Source organism: Antennarius striatus, chromosome 1 (genome assembly GCF_040054535.1).
Source record: "Antennarius striatus isolate MH-2024 chromosome 1, ASM4005453v1, whole genome shotgun sequence".
Lineage (NCBI taxonomy): Eukaryota > Metazoa > Chordata > Actinopteri > Lophiiformes > Antennariidae > Antennarius > Antennarius striatus.
The window spans coordinates 29,671,628-29,689,901 of NC_090776.1; the positions used below are offsets into that span (position 1 = coordinate 29,671,628).

Below are 18,274 nucleotides of genomic sequence, written 5' to 3' on the forward strand. Positions count from 1 at the left end.
AATGAACCAATAAAATGGGGTGCCAATTTTCCGGACAAGCAATTTGCTTATTCCGTTCAGCATTGCTAAGCATAGCCGAACGAGCACACCTCCAAATCTCCCGACAGTGCTGGACATGCCCTTGGACAGACGGAACAGCAATTTCTGCTTCCTGTTCAGGAAGCAGTGGGGGCAAATATCCAAGTGCACATTCAAATGGTGCACTTGGATATTCCACACTCTTGTCCACTGTTTAAAGCACTTTTGTGTCCAACAGAAGTGCACTGCGTTCTGAAAATCATGGAACGTAGCGCAGTTCTGAATGCCGTCAGCCAATAGAATGCACGTACAGTATCACGTGACTGCCGACTAAAAATCTGTGATGAGGTGGTCATGCGTGTTGATGCGCAAATGCACGAGGGCTGTAGTTTCTCAAACCATACTAATTTTTAATTGAAATATTTTTCTGCCAGGAGTTCTCAGTGCAAGTATCAACTGTTATCATCAGCAGGTAACTTTTATCAAACATCGGAGTGCCACAATTTCTAGACTGAAATAAACTCGCTCCAAGAATGTAATATAATTTATCATTTTGTATAATGAGTAGTTGAAATAAAAATGAGAGTTGTTCAACTAGTTTGGGTATATTGTAAGAATTGGAAAATGCTAACTAAACGAATCATAAATTTTTACATTTAAAAAGAAAATCAATTTAAGTTATGTAAGCTGTTGAAATGAGAAAGCATATGAAATGAAAATCACGTCTCACCTTGTGTCACTCCTGGGAACTGCTAATTAAAAATCAATGCTTTAATGCAGCTTCATCAGCACACTCCATTTCACAGTCCACGTGCAGGTAGTTTGCTTCAATATTTAATTACACATTGCATGCTAATATGGATAATAAACCAAACATTTACCAGGAGAGACACCTTTTCATTTCACGCCGGGATGCTCTCTTGTGTCTATGCAACAAGCGAAAATGTCTGTCAATGCAACCAAGGAGGATGAGCTATTTACCAAAATGCCAAAATATCTGTTTACTGATATATGAAACATGATACTGAGAATCAATTTGTCTAACTTAAACAAGATTAGCATGTATTATTAGTTACCCTCTCCTTCCTTTTCCGAGTCAAACCTGGTTTCCACCCATGTACCTGGGCGGGGGTACTCCTGGCAGCAGAGCAGCATACCTGTCTCCCATCATAAATCTCTCGACCTTCATGAGGACCAGCTTCCCACCATACATCTCCAGTTTGTTTGTACTGCTAGTCGGTATCAGCACCTTGTCTCTCATTACTTCACCCTTGACTTCTGCAAACTCTTGTTTTCTCCGTATTGCCAGTAGGTGAGGTAATGCCTCCCATTGCAAACTCAAATGCCGATTGTTTTGGCCCACCGGGGTCTCGAACTGGCAGCTCCGGTCCCAAGTCCAAAGCCTGGTGGACTGACATACTGCCACTCCCAGAAATAGTCTTAGTAGATAGTTTTCATTTGTTACCTTTTATTTTTCTTTTATTATTCATCTGTCCCTCTTGTTGAACAGGGTAAAAGGAGGCATTTAATATTTAGTTTTGTTATAAATAAATGGCTATTTCAACCAAATTAAATGCTGTCCTCTACCTCAGTGGGAAGAGAGCAGTCTGGAAATAGGACCCACAATTGAGGAACTGTCTGCGCAATGTGTGTGTCCTGGTGTTGTTCAACTGGCCACGTGAAGCCTGCACAGACAGACACACACACACACACAAACCCACATACATTTCATTGCTTACTGTCATCTTTATCGGACTTTGTCAATCACAGTTCAACTGAGGCAAGGAGTTAAGGCCTATTTGAGATCTCCACACAGCAAACACAAATACACGCCCACACATAAGCACATGAACGCATGCAGTCAGTTGGAAAATTGTTTGGTGATGATGTGCTGTGTGTGAGGAGAAACAGATTGGTGGAGAGACAGTAACACTGAGAGAAAGCAGGGGCTTTCTGTTGAAATGCTGACAAATCCCTTATACTTAATCTGTTATCTCTTCTCTCCCACCAGTCATTGTGTAATATATTTTATGGATGATTTTTTGTGAATGAGAGGGACCCAAGTGGACGAGTGAGGTTGCAGGGAGAAGAGATCAAGACGGTGTAGGATTTTAAGTACTTAGGGTCAACAGTCCAGAGCAACGGAGTGTTTGGAACAGAGATGAAGAAGCGTGTACGGGCTGGATGGAATGGGTGGAGAAAAGTGTCAGGTGTGATGGAAGACTTTCAGCTAAAATGAAAGGAAAGGTGTACAAAACTGGTGAGACCAGCGATGTTGTTTGGTCTAGAGACAGTGTCACTGAGGAAAAGACAGGATACAGAGCTGGAGGTAGCAGAGATGAAGATTCTGAGGTTCTCTCTGGGAGTGACCAGGATGGATAGGATCAGGAATGAGTACATCAGAGGGATAGCACATGTTAGAGGTTCTGGAGATAAAGTCAGAGAGGCCAGACTGAGATGGTTTGGACATGTCCAGAGGAGAGATAGTGAATATATTGGTAGAAGGATGCTGAGTTTTGAAATGGCAGGCAGGAGGTCTAGAGGAAGACCAAAGAGGAGGTTTATGGATGTAGTGAAAGAGGACATGAAGGTAGTTGGTGTGACAGAAGAGGATGCAGAAGACAGGATTAGATGGAGGCAACTTGTTGTTGTATCATCAGACTGCCGACCTGGTATATTGGATACTCGGGTGAAGAGAGGGGCAGACTGTCAACCAATCACCACCTGGTGGTGAGCTGGATCCACTGGCAGGGCAGGGGACTGGACAGACTCGGCAGGCCCAAACGTGTTCTAAGTGTCTGTTGGGAACATCTGGCAGATCCCTCTGTCAGTGAGGTCTTCAACTCCCACCTCAAGGAGAGCTTCTCTCAGATCCTGCAGGAGGCTGGGGACGTTGAGTCAGTGTGGACCATGTTCTCTGCCTCCGTTGTTGAAGCAGCTGCTCGGAGCTGTGGTCGCAAGGTCTCTGGTGCCTGTCGCAGCAGTAACCCCGAACCTGGTGGTGTACACCGAAAGAAAGGGACACCATCAAGATGAGGAAGTACTCCTATCAAATTGAATTGTGGTACTCCAGAAGCAGCTGACGGGTACAGGCAGACCAGGCAGCTTGAGTGGTCAGGAGAAAAAACTCAGGTCTTGGAGGAGTTCGGAGAAACTATGGAGGAGACTATTGGTCAGCCTCGAAGAAATTATGGCAAACCATTCCACGTCTGAGAAGGGGAAAGCGGTGCTCAGCCAACACTATTTACAGTAGAGGCGGCGTGCTGCTGACCTTGACTGACAATATTGTCGGCCGGTGGAAAGAATACTTCGAGGATCTCAATTCCGCTGCCATGTCTTACACAATGGAAGCAGAGGTTGAGACCTAGGACATGCTGGAGAGACTATGTCTCTCGGACGGTCTGGGAATGCCTCGGGATCCCACTGGAGGATCTCAAAGAGGTGTCTGGGGAGAGGGAAGTACGGGCATCCCTCCTGAGACTGTTGCCCCCCGACCTGGCCCCGGATAAGCGTTTGAAGATGGATGAATGGATAGAAGGATAGATAAACAGACTGTGTATTCATGTATGATTTTCTGTAGAAACAATTCTCTTTTGTATTAGAGTGATAATGAGAACCATGCTTTTTTTCAGGAATTTGTATAATGGTTATTATTGGGTGAATTTTCCTTATATGGACATTGTACATTATGCAGTGTGAATAGGGCACATGCACACATTCCAGTGTTGATGCTGAGATTATGTATCATGGAATTCAAATTTATTGCTTGCTATGACCCTTTTTGGCTGATGTTTCTTGCATTGCAGATTGCAGGGTAAAACAGAATATTCTGCATTTTGATTTTGCATTCTCCTTTTGTTCTGAAGCCAATTTGAACATTTTGTTAAATTCATTGGTTGTACCACAAAATATAGTAAGTAAGTATTCTTACAAAGTAACCAGTTACAGTTTTTCTAACCAATGAAGCAATTTGAAACAACTCAGACTTAGTAATAACCTGAAAGATCACAAAAATGATTATCAACCTTCCTAATCTGAAAATTCAGAAAAAAATTGGTTGACCTTCCTAATAGTGCATAAAGCATTACAATGCCAAAATAAATAAATAATTTCAATTGGATGGTATAATATGGTATAAAACAGGTCTTTAGCAGTGTGCTCTCAGAGATTTCCTGCAGGAGTTTGCACTTTAGAAGTCATGAAGTAGGATGGTGATTTTGTATTTCTTTAATTAAGGCCGTTGGTTATGTCTTTGGTTTGATTATAACAGTGTGGCGCAGCTCCTTTTGCAGAGGAAAAAAGAAGTAGCTCCCTCACATCGTTTCTCATTAGAGACACTCCCGGGGCCTCATCAAAGATCTCCCTCCCTCGCTCCCTCTCTTTTGCAACTTCCCTCCCTTCTTCCATAATGTACAATTTTCCCAGTATACTGCTCTCAGCAGCTCCAGGACATGCTTAACACACCAACAAAACACTCCTCCTGATGCTAACTTTTCACCGTTTTGCTCCAACACAAAAAGAATATCAGAGCAACTTTACTGCACTCCATGGTTTTCTTTTGCTTCTTTGCTAACATGGAAAGACTCTACTGCTTGACCCATGATCCAGAAGTCCCTATGATAATGTTCAAGAAAAAAAGGGTTTAATGGGTACAACATTTTTGAACAAGGTACCATTAGACTCATTGGTACCAAGTCTCTGTTTACAAAAGTCCAAAGCCTTAATGCAATTCAGTTCAATTCATTAAATTAATTGTATGATTGTTGACATTGGCTGATTTTTTTTCTGCAGTTTGCAGCCATTCAATTAAAACAAAGTCTAAATCTGTGATATACTGCCTGATGTTTGTTTTTTTTCTGTAGAAATCATCCATTCCTTTTCTGTTCTGATTTCACTGATGCCTGTAAGGTCTAGAAGGCAAGGAGTAACATCTGGGATTAAATTTAAACTGCCATTTTGTGCAGTGTTAATTGCCTTGTCTGGAAAACAGTTGGTTGTGTTGGTAAAATTATACATCAATTTTACCAAGAAGGGGATTATTTAAGTAGAGCAAGGATACCAAGACTTGCACTTACAGTATTTAACCCATGAGGTCTTCCATCATAATTGAGTCCCAGTAATGAGTTGTGAGAAATGTTCCAGAAAAGTAAGAGAAGTAATCCAAAAATGGTGTAGAAACAAGGAAGGAGGGGGACCAAGAAGTGCAATGGTTTTAGTTTTAGATCTTGCTCTGTTCAGACTTGGCCACATTATTGGCAGAACTGATAGGTTGCTGTAGTAACAATGTTTGGGCGGAGGCGTCGTTCAGTGCATGTGTGAGGTCATGTAATTGCGACGGCAGCAGCAACAACAATGACGAACATAAAGTTTTGTTACCTTAGCGTATTGGCGGTATCTCTGTCTGGCCAATCAACCTTTCAATCAAACTTTATTTACACAGCACTTAATCACATCATCAGACATTTCGAAGCACTTTAACAGACAAAGAAACCCAACAGAACCCTCCAGAACAAGCATAAGCGACAGTGGTGGGGAAAACTCCAATCATTTGAGGGAGAAAATCTGGGCAGGACCTAGACTTCGGAGGGCAGTCATCTGCCTTGACCAGTTGGGAAAGGAAATATACTGGGGATAGAGACAGGGCAAGGAAAAGAGAAAGAGACAGAGAGAGAAAGTGGAGGATAGGCCAGATAGAACTTTCAATCCAAATTGTGCTGCAGTTGCTGAAGTGGGGGCGGGATTTCCTATCTGCCGTGCTTGTTCCCCACCTGTCAAGAAGAAGCACAAAAACCTTGCAAGCAAGATATCAGTATCTTGCAAGCAAAAAGTGTAAGTTAATATCAGTAAGTAAAACAAAGAGTAGTAGAAAGTCCACAACAGACATTATCAACTTCTCCAATTTTTCACCCCTCTGTAATGTGCGACACTCTTCCTTCTGGCGCCTTGCTCTTGCATCGCGTACATTGATGTCATGGTATATTGACAACCAGTCTGAACAAGCCCAATTATACATTTGTTTGCTGTCTTGCTTTCATTCTGCACTCTCAAACCCTTTCAAGTGGATTTAGGTTGGGATAAGTTGTGGAGGCCAATCTGATGCAGCACTCCTTCATTTGCTTATGTTGAACAGCACTAACGTCACCTGGTGGTGTTCTGAGAGTCATTACCCTATTGAAGAACAGATGTGGAAAACCAGATAGCATGTCACTGCAGAATATCGTGGTCATGATTCTGCTTTAATGCATCTTCAACATGTTGAACAAACTGCTAACAGCAGTTCATGGTAGAAACAACACATACAGTTTTCATCCACAGTAATCATCCCCTTCTTCACAACATAGAGCTTGAAACTGAAAAAAACAAAACAAAAAAAACAAAAAGTCATTTAGATTCAGGGTAACATTGGACAGATTTCCTCTAATCTAGTGAAAATTCCTATTTCCTCAGCCAAAATAAGTCCTTCCTCTTCAGTGACCTCCCTCAATGTGGCTTGTTTGATGCAATTTGATTGTGAAGGTCTAATTCACTCATTGTACTCAGTTCAACTTTAAAGTGTTCATGTTGGCTCTAATTCGAAGTACTATTAATTTGCAATTTTTGAACATCTTAAATCTAATCAACTTTTTCTTCTCTGCATCAGTAAGTGTTGGGCTTCCTATCCTGGAGCAGTTCCCATGAGAGGCGGTTTCATCATAGTGTTTGATGGTTTTTGCAACTGCTGTGGAGAATACATTCAAAATTGCTGCAATTTTCTGGATAGACTCACTTTCATGTTTAGAGTGATGCTGGAGTGGTGCTTTTCTCAGTTTCTTAGAGCTTTTTTCATGTAATAATACTACAGATGGTAAATATTTGTTTGCCAACACACTTGGAAATGACAAAAAATATCCCTCAAATTCATTAAGATATTTTTTTGTACACTTAACTGATTCCAAATAACTACTTCATTAAGTTTGTGAGGAGGATAGTGTTCAAACTACGCTGAAGGTCTAACTACTCTGAAAAATCTAACATATGATATACAGTGCGTCCTCGTTACTCGTGGTTGATGCGTTCTAGGAACCACACACGAATCATGAATTCCGTGATTGAGCAACAAACAATTTTATCTATTTAACTATTTATCATTTATGAACGCTCCCCATACTGATATTAAACCACCTCCTATCTGGATTACCTTTTCCCACACTATTACCGACTGTTGAAAGCATTTTTGTGTCTCACAGAAGTTTGACACTCATTGAAGAGAGCGCACTTCTGGATGTCGTCAGCCTGTAGAATACGCGTATGATATCATGTGACTGCCTACCAAAAATCCGCGATGAGGTGAAGTCACGAGTGTTGATGCACGAGGGCGCACTGTAATCACTTTTGAAAAAGTAATTAACTATATCAGATCAGATTAATAGTGAAAAAAGTATGTCATATTAGATTAAAGCATTTTATAGCTGCATTGTCACCGACTTTATCATTGCAAAGCTGACATGATAATTTTCAAGTTATGGAACAAATTATCATGACAGCTAATGCTATTATCCATATTATGAGCGACATCAATTTTTTGTTTGCTCAATAAACTAAATGTTGACTTTTTTTTTTCCTATACTATTTTGTATAAATGTAAAAAATAACTAATGCTAGATGTAAGCAGTAAGTTTTAATTAAAATTTCAAAAGACTCTGACCCAGTCCATTGACATCTCCTTAGAAAAATCTAATGATGTCAATAGCCTTCCTCTAGGGATGTCGAGTCATGTCGGCCCAGCGCTGTTGTAAAAATCAGCAGAGTAACAGTTTTTGCACACAGCAGGCAGGGAGAACCCGAAAGCATCATAGTAGAATCCATAGTTTTAATACCAAACAGAATCCAACAGTGTATCTGTCAATGCCACATACTATGCATCTTATATGTCAATACTTTCAATAAGGGTTATAAAGAGTAAAATGTTTCAATAACACATGGTAATGACAGAAGACAGTTGTGATACTGTCTGTTGGTCTGGATGGAAGGCTTTGTTTCCATCCATATGTGTTTTTATTGCAAAGCATAGAGGAGCCATAAGACTTGTTGAGATCACAGTTGTAAAATACAGTAACAGTTTGCAAATGGGAAAACTCACATGACTCAAGTTATTAAGCATTGTGGAAACCACCTGAGAAAGAATGTTGAAATAGCATTGCAACTCACCATATGGAATTATTTCATCTTCTGCTAAAAGCACTTCCAAAAGAAATAAAGAAAAAGAACAGAAGAGAGAAACAGAAAGAAAGAAGTGTCCAACACGACTCAGAGTTTGTAGCACTTGTGTTTTGGGAATTGTTTCTCACAATGTGGCCTAATTATCTTGCTTTCGGTAGTTTGGCTATAGGATAAGTCATTCTTTATCCATGCGCTCTCTCCTTTTCACTCCTTCTTTGTATTCCTCTCTCCATTCACAGCAAATTGCTTTGAGACTTATAAAGCTCCTCCAGCACAGCTCTCACCTGGGAACTGGCCCAGGTCTACGATCTATGCCTCATGCACTTCTAACTTTAAGTGTGTAGCCATCAACTCAGCCAATTAAGCCTCTTGTTTCCCTGAAGTCCTGCCTTCCTCCTCGAACACTCATCATTGGAAATGAAAATAAGTTGGAAGGTGTTCCCCCGACAGAAGAAGGGAATAGCCTCCTCATGGCTGTGCCTGTTGTTGGGCATCCTATGTGTGCCTAATCTTGGATTTAAAGAATAATAATGGAGAAAACTGTTGGGTTGTGATCACATGAGGATAATAAATATATTGTCAGCTAGGCCTGTCACCAAACAGTCCCTTGCTATCAGAGGTATAATTATGTGCAGCCCTTGCACAGAGGAGGGGGCGTAGCAAAATGTTGGTGTTAACCTCTTAAAAGCTCATGTCTTTACTACCCCATTGTAGTCAAGTCCAGGGGAAATGATATGGTTCTATAAGTGTACCGGGTATCATAAATGTACCAGCAATTACATTAGAATTAATTGGAATTCCATTCATCCAGGACGGGCTATGTAGTTAAGATTAATATAAATATACAGAAAGAAAAACTAAAACAGATCTTGCAATATAGAGCATACAGCCTTTAAGCTGCATGTAAATATTTTTTAAGGCACAATTTGAAGTGAATATATCTCATACTAGTGTGTACGGGTTTTCCAACAAAAATGGCCTTCATTTAACTAAAGGGAAACAGGTTTTACAGCTTCAGAAAACAGACAAAACGAAAAAAGCCTCTGCAGACATTTTCCAGTGTAAATCCAGATGTCTTCCTCACATCTTTGGTTTCATTTAGCAGAAACTTATAGACAGCCTTACAGAATCAAGCAGATTGAGACATCCAAGTCCATCACATAGCGATACAAGGGGGAGATCAGTTCAACAAAATACCTGGAACAATTGGCCTTCTCTTCCCTGACACTGAATGAAAACTCAGCAGTGTAAATAAAGACAGTCAAAATTGTTCCACTTAGATCAAGTACAAAAACAAAACAGATGTTTCTAAGATTTGATTCACTGGGTGAACTCATCCATGTTTTTTTTTGAAAGAAGGCCACCCATCTATTCAAAAGCCCAAACTTCCCACTCTTGTGTTGCCTTCTCCGACTTGGTGGGGGTACCCAGACGTTTTCCTAAACCAAGTGATATGATCCCTCAAACAGATCCAGAGTATATCCCAGGCTAACCTCCCAGTAGGACATGCCTGGAATAGCTCCCCGTGGAGGTGTCTGGGGCCATCCTAACCAAATTACTGAATCAGCACAGTTGAGTCCTCAAAAGGAGCAAGGTTGCACTTTGAGCCCATCCAGAACTTGATGAACTTACCCGATCCAAAGGGCAAGCCCTATGCCAGCTGGGATAGGCTCCAGCTTCCCGTGACCCGCTACTGCGGATAAATCGGCAGAAAATGAATGAATATATATATATATATATATATATATATATATATATATATATACACAGTATATATATATATAATCCTGCACAGATAATCAAACAAGTAATCCACGTAAAGTTTGTTATGGTTGAGTGTTCTATAATCATGTTATCTGATCTGATTAAAGCAAGACTTGTCATCTCTTTATCAAGAAATACAATATCTGCATAGATGTCTTATTTGGTATGAAATCATTTTCAAAACGTTATTGAAATTAAATATGATATTAAGCCATTTGGTGTCTTTGGCAATCACATTAGCTAACAGCTTTTAAAGTTTATGTCTGGCTTCATTATCCATTCATTCCCTCCCCTTGCCTTCTCCCCTTTCTATGATATTCATTTGTGCCCTGTAATTAACTCAGCATCTCTCTGTCATAGCGTGGAAATAAACTACAAATTAGCTCTATAGGCAACTGAAGCATGTGTGTGCAGAGGTAATGGTGAAGCAAATGAGCGCAAGAGATTAATGGGAAGAGAATTAAAAGCGAGATTCAACACTATTAACATGTCTGCGCTAGATAGAACCAAATGCACAGAAGAATATCCCTGGAAATGAACATATAGTGTCATGTGTATCTGTGTGTGTGTGTGTGTGTGTGGTTGTGTGTGTTCATGTGAATGTTCGCAAATATACACCCAAGTGTGCACAAACACATTTTTTCAGGGCATCCATCTCTAGTGTTTCTTTTACGAGTAGTCATTCCCAGAGCATGGTGTAAATGTGAATTCTCCTCATTTTCTCCTCCATCCTAATAGAAAGGACATGCTCTTCCTCAGGTTCACCAGTGAGATAAGAGTGGAATCAAACAAATCCCACTGGGTGCCGGTCTAGTTGAAGTTTTCACATGTTGATCTGGGTCTCATTTTGTCAGCATATACTGTAATGAAGTCTCCATTAGCTGAAGCTATGTAGTTGTTTGAATAAAGGGCTGAAAGTAATTGACAAAATAAAGAAAAAAAGAGATAAAGGGGTCTCTTTTCATGCTGGCAGAAGAAAGCCAGGGTTGGAGATTTCCAATGCTTTTGTCTAAGTGTTCTCTTTTATTTTGTTTCTCTGAAAAAACCTGTGCTGGTCCTGTTTATTTCAGTTTAACTGTAATTTTAATATAATGGTTGATGTTATTAAATCCCGCGAAGCTGTAATGTATTGTAATTGTCAGTGTGTGTGCGTTCGTCCGTCCGTCCATTCTTCCACCAAATGTCTTCACAACCCTTGCAGAGAGAAAAATGAAACAAATAGCACACCTAGTCATCCAACCCTATTCTATGCCAGCTTTTTCCTTCATCCCGGGTCGCGGGGTGCTAGAGCCTATCCCATGCTCAAACAATGTGAAGATAACATGTTTTATTTACTAAAATTAAAGCAGCACATACTGTATCTTTTGAAAACAGTATGTCTCCATGGAGAAACACAATGTGTCTGATGTGTAGCCAACACTATGAACTGGACATGTCACAAACAAACTACTATAAATTAATGTTTTTGGGGGGTGGGGTGGGGTGGGGTGGGCAATGCTGCATCTACCCAACGTGTAATTGTAAAAGCAAAAGGCACAAAGACAATGTTGATATAAAGTACATTTTGAAAAATTATTTCCTCAATCAGAATTTTAATACGAGCAAAGTATTTAAATGCCTAAATTTGATAAACATGCATTAATGCAGGGCCATCTCATGGGTTGAAGTTTGCAGCCATCTCTGAATCTTTTAATGATAGTGTACTGGACAGAGACATAATGGTACTCTTTTGTCAGCCCTGTCTGAATGCCCTTTTTATACCATGTTTTATATCATGTTTCTAACCAGTCCTAATGTAATTCCTTTTAAGATGTTCCACCAGTTGTTTCCCACATCTTTTGACATACTGTATATTCAGTGTTTGTTTTTTTTTGTTTTTTTATTACATAGGGTTTTTAAAGTCGCAAGTTTGACCCAGCAACCTAATCTGATTGCGACACACAATTTGCTTTAATCCGTGTTGGATTATTCATAAATATATTCTGTATAACATATCTCGTTGACGTTGCAATCCACATGTGCCTGCAGCTGATATATTACACTTCATCCATCTGGTCTGAGATCTTTGCATCACAAATCCTAACCTCATCTCGACTATTATAATTTTTCTTTCTTTTTACTTTCTTGTTGTTGGTCCAGTACACTAATAAAATGATCACTTCCACTCACGATAGATCTCATTGGTGCATGTGCATTAATTTTTGTAAAATGAATGATAATTCTGCATTAAAAATTCAAGAACAACTGACCAGCAGTCTGGAGATAAATTTGTCAGAGCCTCGGAAGGCTGGTCATCCAGGCTGTTACTAGAAATATAGAACACCTTTGACGAAATGTAATTTTAAGTTGTTGTTTTTTTTAAATACAGTATATGCATATAAAACATAAAATTAAAGAGAATTGCAAACAAAACAAAAAAAAATCTGTAATGAACAAATTGATTGCAGTCATAAATACATCAGAACTACTCAGTGATCTTCGGACCATTGTAGTATTCTTTATTCTAAGTACTGCAAGTAAGTTGGAAAAATCACAACCTTCAAATAGAAGTGAATATCTCTCTCTCTCTCTCTCTCTCTCTCTCTCTCTCTCTCTCTCTCTCTCTCTCTCTCTCTCTCTCTCTCTCTCTCTCTCTCTCTCTTTTTTCTTGACGTATCTCTGTCCCCAGTGTATTTCTCTTTACCAACCAACAGGCCAAGGCGGATGACCGCTCTCCAGAGCCTGGGTCCTGCCCGGAGTTTCTTCCTCAATGAGGGAGTTTTTCCCCACCACCGTCGCTTATGCTTGCTCTGGAGGGCATTGTTGGCTTTCTATCTGTAAAGCGCTTTGAAATGTCTTCAGATGTGATTAAGCGCTATATAAATAAAAGTTGATTGATTGATTGATAAGAATGCAAAAATTATTTAAGAAAAACTATTAAAACAAATCCCACCTAACTCGAACCAACCAGCAAGGATTTGTTCAGTGTACTTATTAAAACTGCTCATTAACCTAACGATAAATTGAAATTACAGCAGAAATTCTCATTATAAACTTCGTAGTGTTTAGTTTCAAACTACTGTCTCTAAAAGACTGAGTCTTACATTTCTTCTGTAAGATAATCAATATTTCCTTTCTTGTTTTGACTGAATACGAGTGCAAGTGGAGGGAAAGAATCTATAAATTTCAGTCTTTCTCAAATCTGAACACAATCAGAAATAACCAAAAAAACCCAAAGACTACATTCCCCCTCCACTCCACAAGGTGGTGGAAGCTCTTCCTGTCTTTCATTGCCTCCTCTATAAATACAGGCAAGAATAGGCAGGACTTCCTCTTTGTCACTGAACACATGCTGCTGAAGCTGGTGGTGTATGCCGTGTGTCTCTTGATATTTCATTGTAAGTTAAGTTTGTCTTTATTGAGTACAATTTATTGTGCATTTCAGTTGAAGTTTGACTAATGTTAATTTAATCATGCATTTAACTCATTTCATGTTTGTAATTTAATTATGCATTTTAATTATTTCATGTTTGAACCTATTGTTTATTGGGTATTGTATGGTAATTGTTTGCCTGCTTCACAGAACCACTAGCATACGTCACTGACACTCATCCAGAGTGTCACCAATAAAGGACTTGAGCGCAACCTTTGCTTCCTGTGTGGTCAGTGTGGCTGCCAGCTAGAACCTTTATTCCCAACAACCAGCATCAAAGGTTAGTACGTGTTTAATGCATCCAGCCTGCTTGTTTGTTTTATATATTAATGTGTATGGTCTTTTGTATTGCAAAATTGAAATTATTTAGAAATAATTGCAATAATACGAGAGGAAGGAAGGAACTGCAAATGTGTTTCAACCTCTGTCAAGATTTGCTAGAGCAATGTGACACTTTAATTGCATTTTTACAATCTAACAATAAAAGCTAAACTGACTGGATCCACTGAAGAACAAAGATACCTTTCATTTCTACAGGTCAAAAATTGAAGGTGGAACAGGAGTAATATCCACAAAGCAAGTTATTCATAAGTATGGAGTTCAGTTTGTCATTCAGTCTCTCTGTAACTGTCTACTGTGTGACTTGTTGCTTTCACTTTTGAATGATGTTCATGGAAATTGTATTGATTTTGGTTTAGCCTGGTAGTTAATATGTATACTGAGTACGGTATTAGTGGTTTCTGAGTTCCTCCTGCAATCTCTTACAGACAACTTTTTAGGAGTTGCAAGAAAAGAGATCAGCGAAGCCATGTTGTTCAAGATAACATCTAATGTAGAGCCATATGGTCATTTGTGTGACCTGATTTTTCATTGGCTGCCAAGTTAGCCACTTACATCACTGAAAAGGTTAAAATCAATCAAGTTTTATTTATATAGCGCTTAATCATGGTGACAAACATTTCAAAGTGCTTTAACAGACAGAAAAACCCAACTGAACCCCCCAGAGCAAGCATAAGCTCATGAGGGTTCTCTTGCTGCTGTCAGACAAGGAAAAAGTGGGAACTCTGGTCCAGACAGGAATTGTCATGCTTATATGTAACGAACACCAGAGAAAGGAATGTTCACCTAGTTAAGCTGGTCAGAAAGAAGCAGATGCTTGTGTTTATGTGAAGCAGCTTGTGCTGGTGACCTTTGAACCTCATGCTAACATGTTTATTCAGTGTGCCATCTTAAAATATGGATTAGTTGTATACACTTTTTGAGGACGACCTCCATCACAGAGTCCTCCCACCAGCAGGCAGCGCAACGCAGACCCGGTGTTTTCAAAAAACGTCACTTTGGCCAGCGTTTTTGTCCCGGATATCTGGGTTGTCGTGTGGACAAAAGGCGTAACGGCGACAAAAAGCCTCGCTGCCCGATGCCTTACGCCATGTTGTTATCGTGATCCCTTTTGGCAGATGCACCGTGATTGGTCGGGTGCCAGGTAGTGGGTGGAGTTAAAACGTGACAGAGAGAGGTTTTCGAGTGGGCTTATTCAAATATATAGGTCGGGAGATGTGAAATATTGAAATGATATTGATGTTCTTCCCAATATTAGTTTGATTTTTATATTCAAAGAGTTGTACAGTAAGATTTTCTTTGTCATAAAGTTGTAATGGTCAAATTATGAGTAATGTTGTCGTAGCAGAGGTCTGTGCTCCGAGTAGTGTTGAGTTTTTGTATATTTCCACCCATACAGATTTCATTCTCATTTACAGTTCAGCATGCTTATTCAAGTCGTGCTGCACATACATTGCTTTGCTCCATACCATATTCGCCTTGAGCCCTCAGCGTCTTCTGACGCTGTGCTCCTCTGTGGATGATAGCATTTCACATTTATTAAGCACACTTTGTTTGAGAGGGGCCTGTAAATTAAAGTGTCGGATGTTGTTTGCCTCCCCGTCTTTTCATCCTCCATCTCTGTGTATCTTTCCCTACACATAGACTGAAGTGTTGCAGTGAGCATGACTTTGTTTCTGAACCTCTAATATACAGCCTGGGTCCTCTGTGCTCTCCACTGTGCAAACATTTGTGTGTGTGTGTGTATGCGTCTGTGTGTGTGTGTGTGAGTTCCGCTGGAGTCCTCTCTACACTCTGTTGCCAAAGAAACTCAGTTTAACTGAGTTCATTCAATTCATCAGCACCCCACAAATGTACCCTGCAGAACAAGCAGAAACAGAATTTGTTTGCTGTGTGACAACAGACAACAGACTTAATAAGCAATCTGATTCAGCGAAAACAATTCAGTCTTTCCTATACCGTGCGCGTTGTTGTCTTATACTTGAATTGGCTGTTGAACAAATTCAAAACAGAGGGAACATTTCTGACTAAATTCTGTTGTTTTTTGTGTTGCTTTGTTTTTTTTTCCTGTTCCACTTTGTTTCTTTTTTTTTTACAGGCTTCTCCGACACTCATCTTCCTCATCTCGACCACTTATTTCTTGCAACTATAGATTGAAATTCAATACATAATGATTCATGAACAACTCAGCTTATGGACAGCCTCTTGGAACCTATTGTGATCGTAACTTGGGTGCAGTCTGTATTTCAGTGTTATGCAAATTTGGATGTTTATAGATAGACATTTCACTTATGAACAGTAGGATGTTCATATCTTGAACATATCTGTTGTACATTTAAAAGATGACATTTCCGAAATCGGTTATTTGTGCCTATGTGTGCAACTTACAATACAATTAACAGTACAGTGGCAATGGTACTGCTCTAACCAGTCATGGGAGAAAAAAATGTGCAATACGGAAACAAGAAGGAAACTAAGAAAAGTTGCTCAGCATCAATAAGTGAATCAAAATGTTTTGCCCTCTATCCTTGATTGTCTCTTCACTTACCTGTTGCTGCATTGTAAGATAAAAGGAAAGGTTTGAGGTTGCATTTATAGCCCCATTAAGTCAGCATTTTTATTGCATGCCTGTATGTATTGTATGGATGGACTCTGCTAGTGTGGTAGAACGAGTTAAACATAGTCCGTATTATTTTTGTTTCACAGGGACTACAACTGTTCGAGCATAGTTTCAACTACTCTTCCCAAAATATTTTTGCTTTGGCTAAAAATGATGAACTAGCTCATTGTGAGATACAAATTTCCACTGTATATAACAATGAGCTAGATACAGGTGAAAGTCACATCTCAGTTTGACTTTGTGAAAAATATATTTTGTTGATTATGCCATAATCACAATAATAGCTCCACGAGATTAGATAAAGTAATTCAGTTAGTACCAAAATATTTGATTAAATTTGTCACAAGGAAATGCAAAATCACTGCATTCAGGATTGGAATCTTGGGTGAACTGAAATATATAAAGCTTCCTTTTGCTTTTTATCCTATATGCAATTTTGTTAATCACATCCAGCTTATTTTGCATCCCCATCCTCAATAAATCTGTGCAAAATAAATCAATGTGAGTATAAGCAATATACAGTGATACCTCTACTTACGAAATTAATTGGTTCTGGAAGAAATTTCGTAAGTAGAAAATTTCGTAAGTAGAGACCTGTTTTCAATGCATCAAAACATGTAACAAATACATGTTACAATTCATTATTACACAATAAATAAGAGTTGTGCATAATGTAAACAAAGACTAGAGTAAAGAATTTTTTAAAAAATCAGTTTTTTGCCCTTTGGTTCATGCGCTCCTATCTCACGATGCCAAACGACAGTGAATTCCAGTCCTTGTTTTGAACTTCAACCACCCACGCGATGCCTTAAACTCCTTAAACTTCCTTTTGTTTTAATAATGTGGTGATTGTAGATGCATTACGGCCATATTCTTTGGTGAGATCAACCAAATGCATCCCTTTTTCATACTTTTCTATGATCTCTTGCTTTGTACGAACAAAAAACCTCTTTTCCTCGTCTTTTCTTTTCCTCTTTTCTCCGTCACTTTCTTGGGGTCCATAGTGAATACTCTAAAAGTTAATATATTTACGTAAAACTATCAGAACATGTCATGGGTCAAGAGCCGAATGACGAGGACGCTGCATAGACACCTGTCTAGCTACACACAGAGGTCTCTCTTAGCCAATGGGATGTCAGGATACTAGGTAATAGCCAATGGCAGAGCAGCTATAAGAATGTTGCGTTCATGAACCTGTGGGAGCTGCGAGTAGCAGCCCACACTGTATTTTTATCTTTCGTAACAATCAAACTTTATTTATAAAGCGCTTTTAATACAAAGTGAGTAGCCCAAAGTGCTTTACATAAAAACAACATAAAAACAGATTACACAGGAAAAATGCCCCCTCATCCCCAAGACACACACGATAGACTAAAAGGTTAAAAGTAGTACTTTAAAGAAAAAAGTAAATAAATAAATACATTTTTAGTTAAAAGCCAAGTTAAAAAGGTGGGTCTTCAGTTTGCTTTTAACAATGTCCACAGACTCTGTTTCTCAGGTCCTCAGGCAAACTGTTCCACAAATGTGGGCCGTAGTGGTAAGAGGAGGCCTCACCATATGTTTTGGTTAAAACTTTGAGTGTAATTAAAAGGGCAGTGCCTGAATACCTGAGAGATCTAGAGGGTGTATATATTAAAAGCAAATCAGATAAATAATTAGGACCAAGACCCTTAAGAGATTTAAAAACCATTGAAAGGATCTTAAAATCGATTCTGAAGCGTACAGGTAACCAGTGCAGAGACCTTAAAATTGGTGTAATGTGAGATCTCTTTCTGGTTCTTGTCAGAAGTCGTGCAGCTGAGTTTTGGAGATGTTAGTGCTTTTTGTTGGGGGGGAGACCAGAAAGTAGAGCGTTGTAGTAATCAATTCTACAAGTAATAAAAGCATGCATTAGTGTCTCTGTGTTGGCTCGAGATAAAAAT

The 18,274-nt window shown here is 39.3% G+C and overlaps 1 long non-coding RNA gene across 1 annotated transcript in view; it reads left to right on the forward strand.

Moving 5' to 3' along the window:
- Positions 1-13,301: 13,301 nt before the first annotated feature.
- Positions 13,302-18,274, forward strand: part of LOC137593886 (uncharacterized) — a 37,767-nt gene continuing 32,794 nt past the window's right edge. Inside the window, exons 1-2 of the long non-coding RNA XR_011035176.1 lie at positions 13,302-13,358; positions 13,544-13,673. This is a non-coding gene — a long non-coding RNA (uncharacterized lncRNA). The remainder of the gene's footprint in view (positions 13,359-13,543; positions 13,674-18,274) is intronic.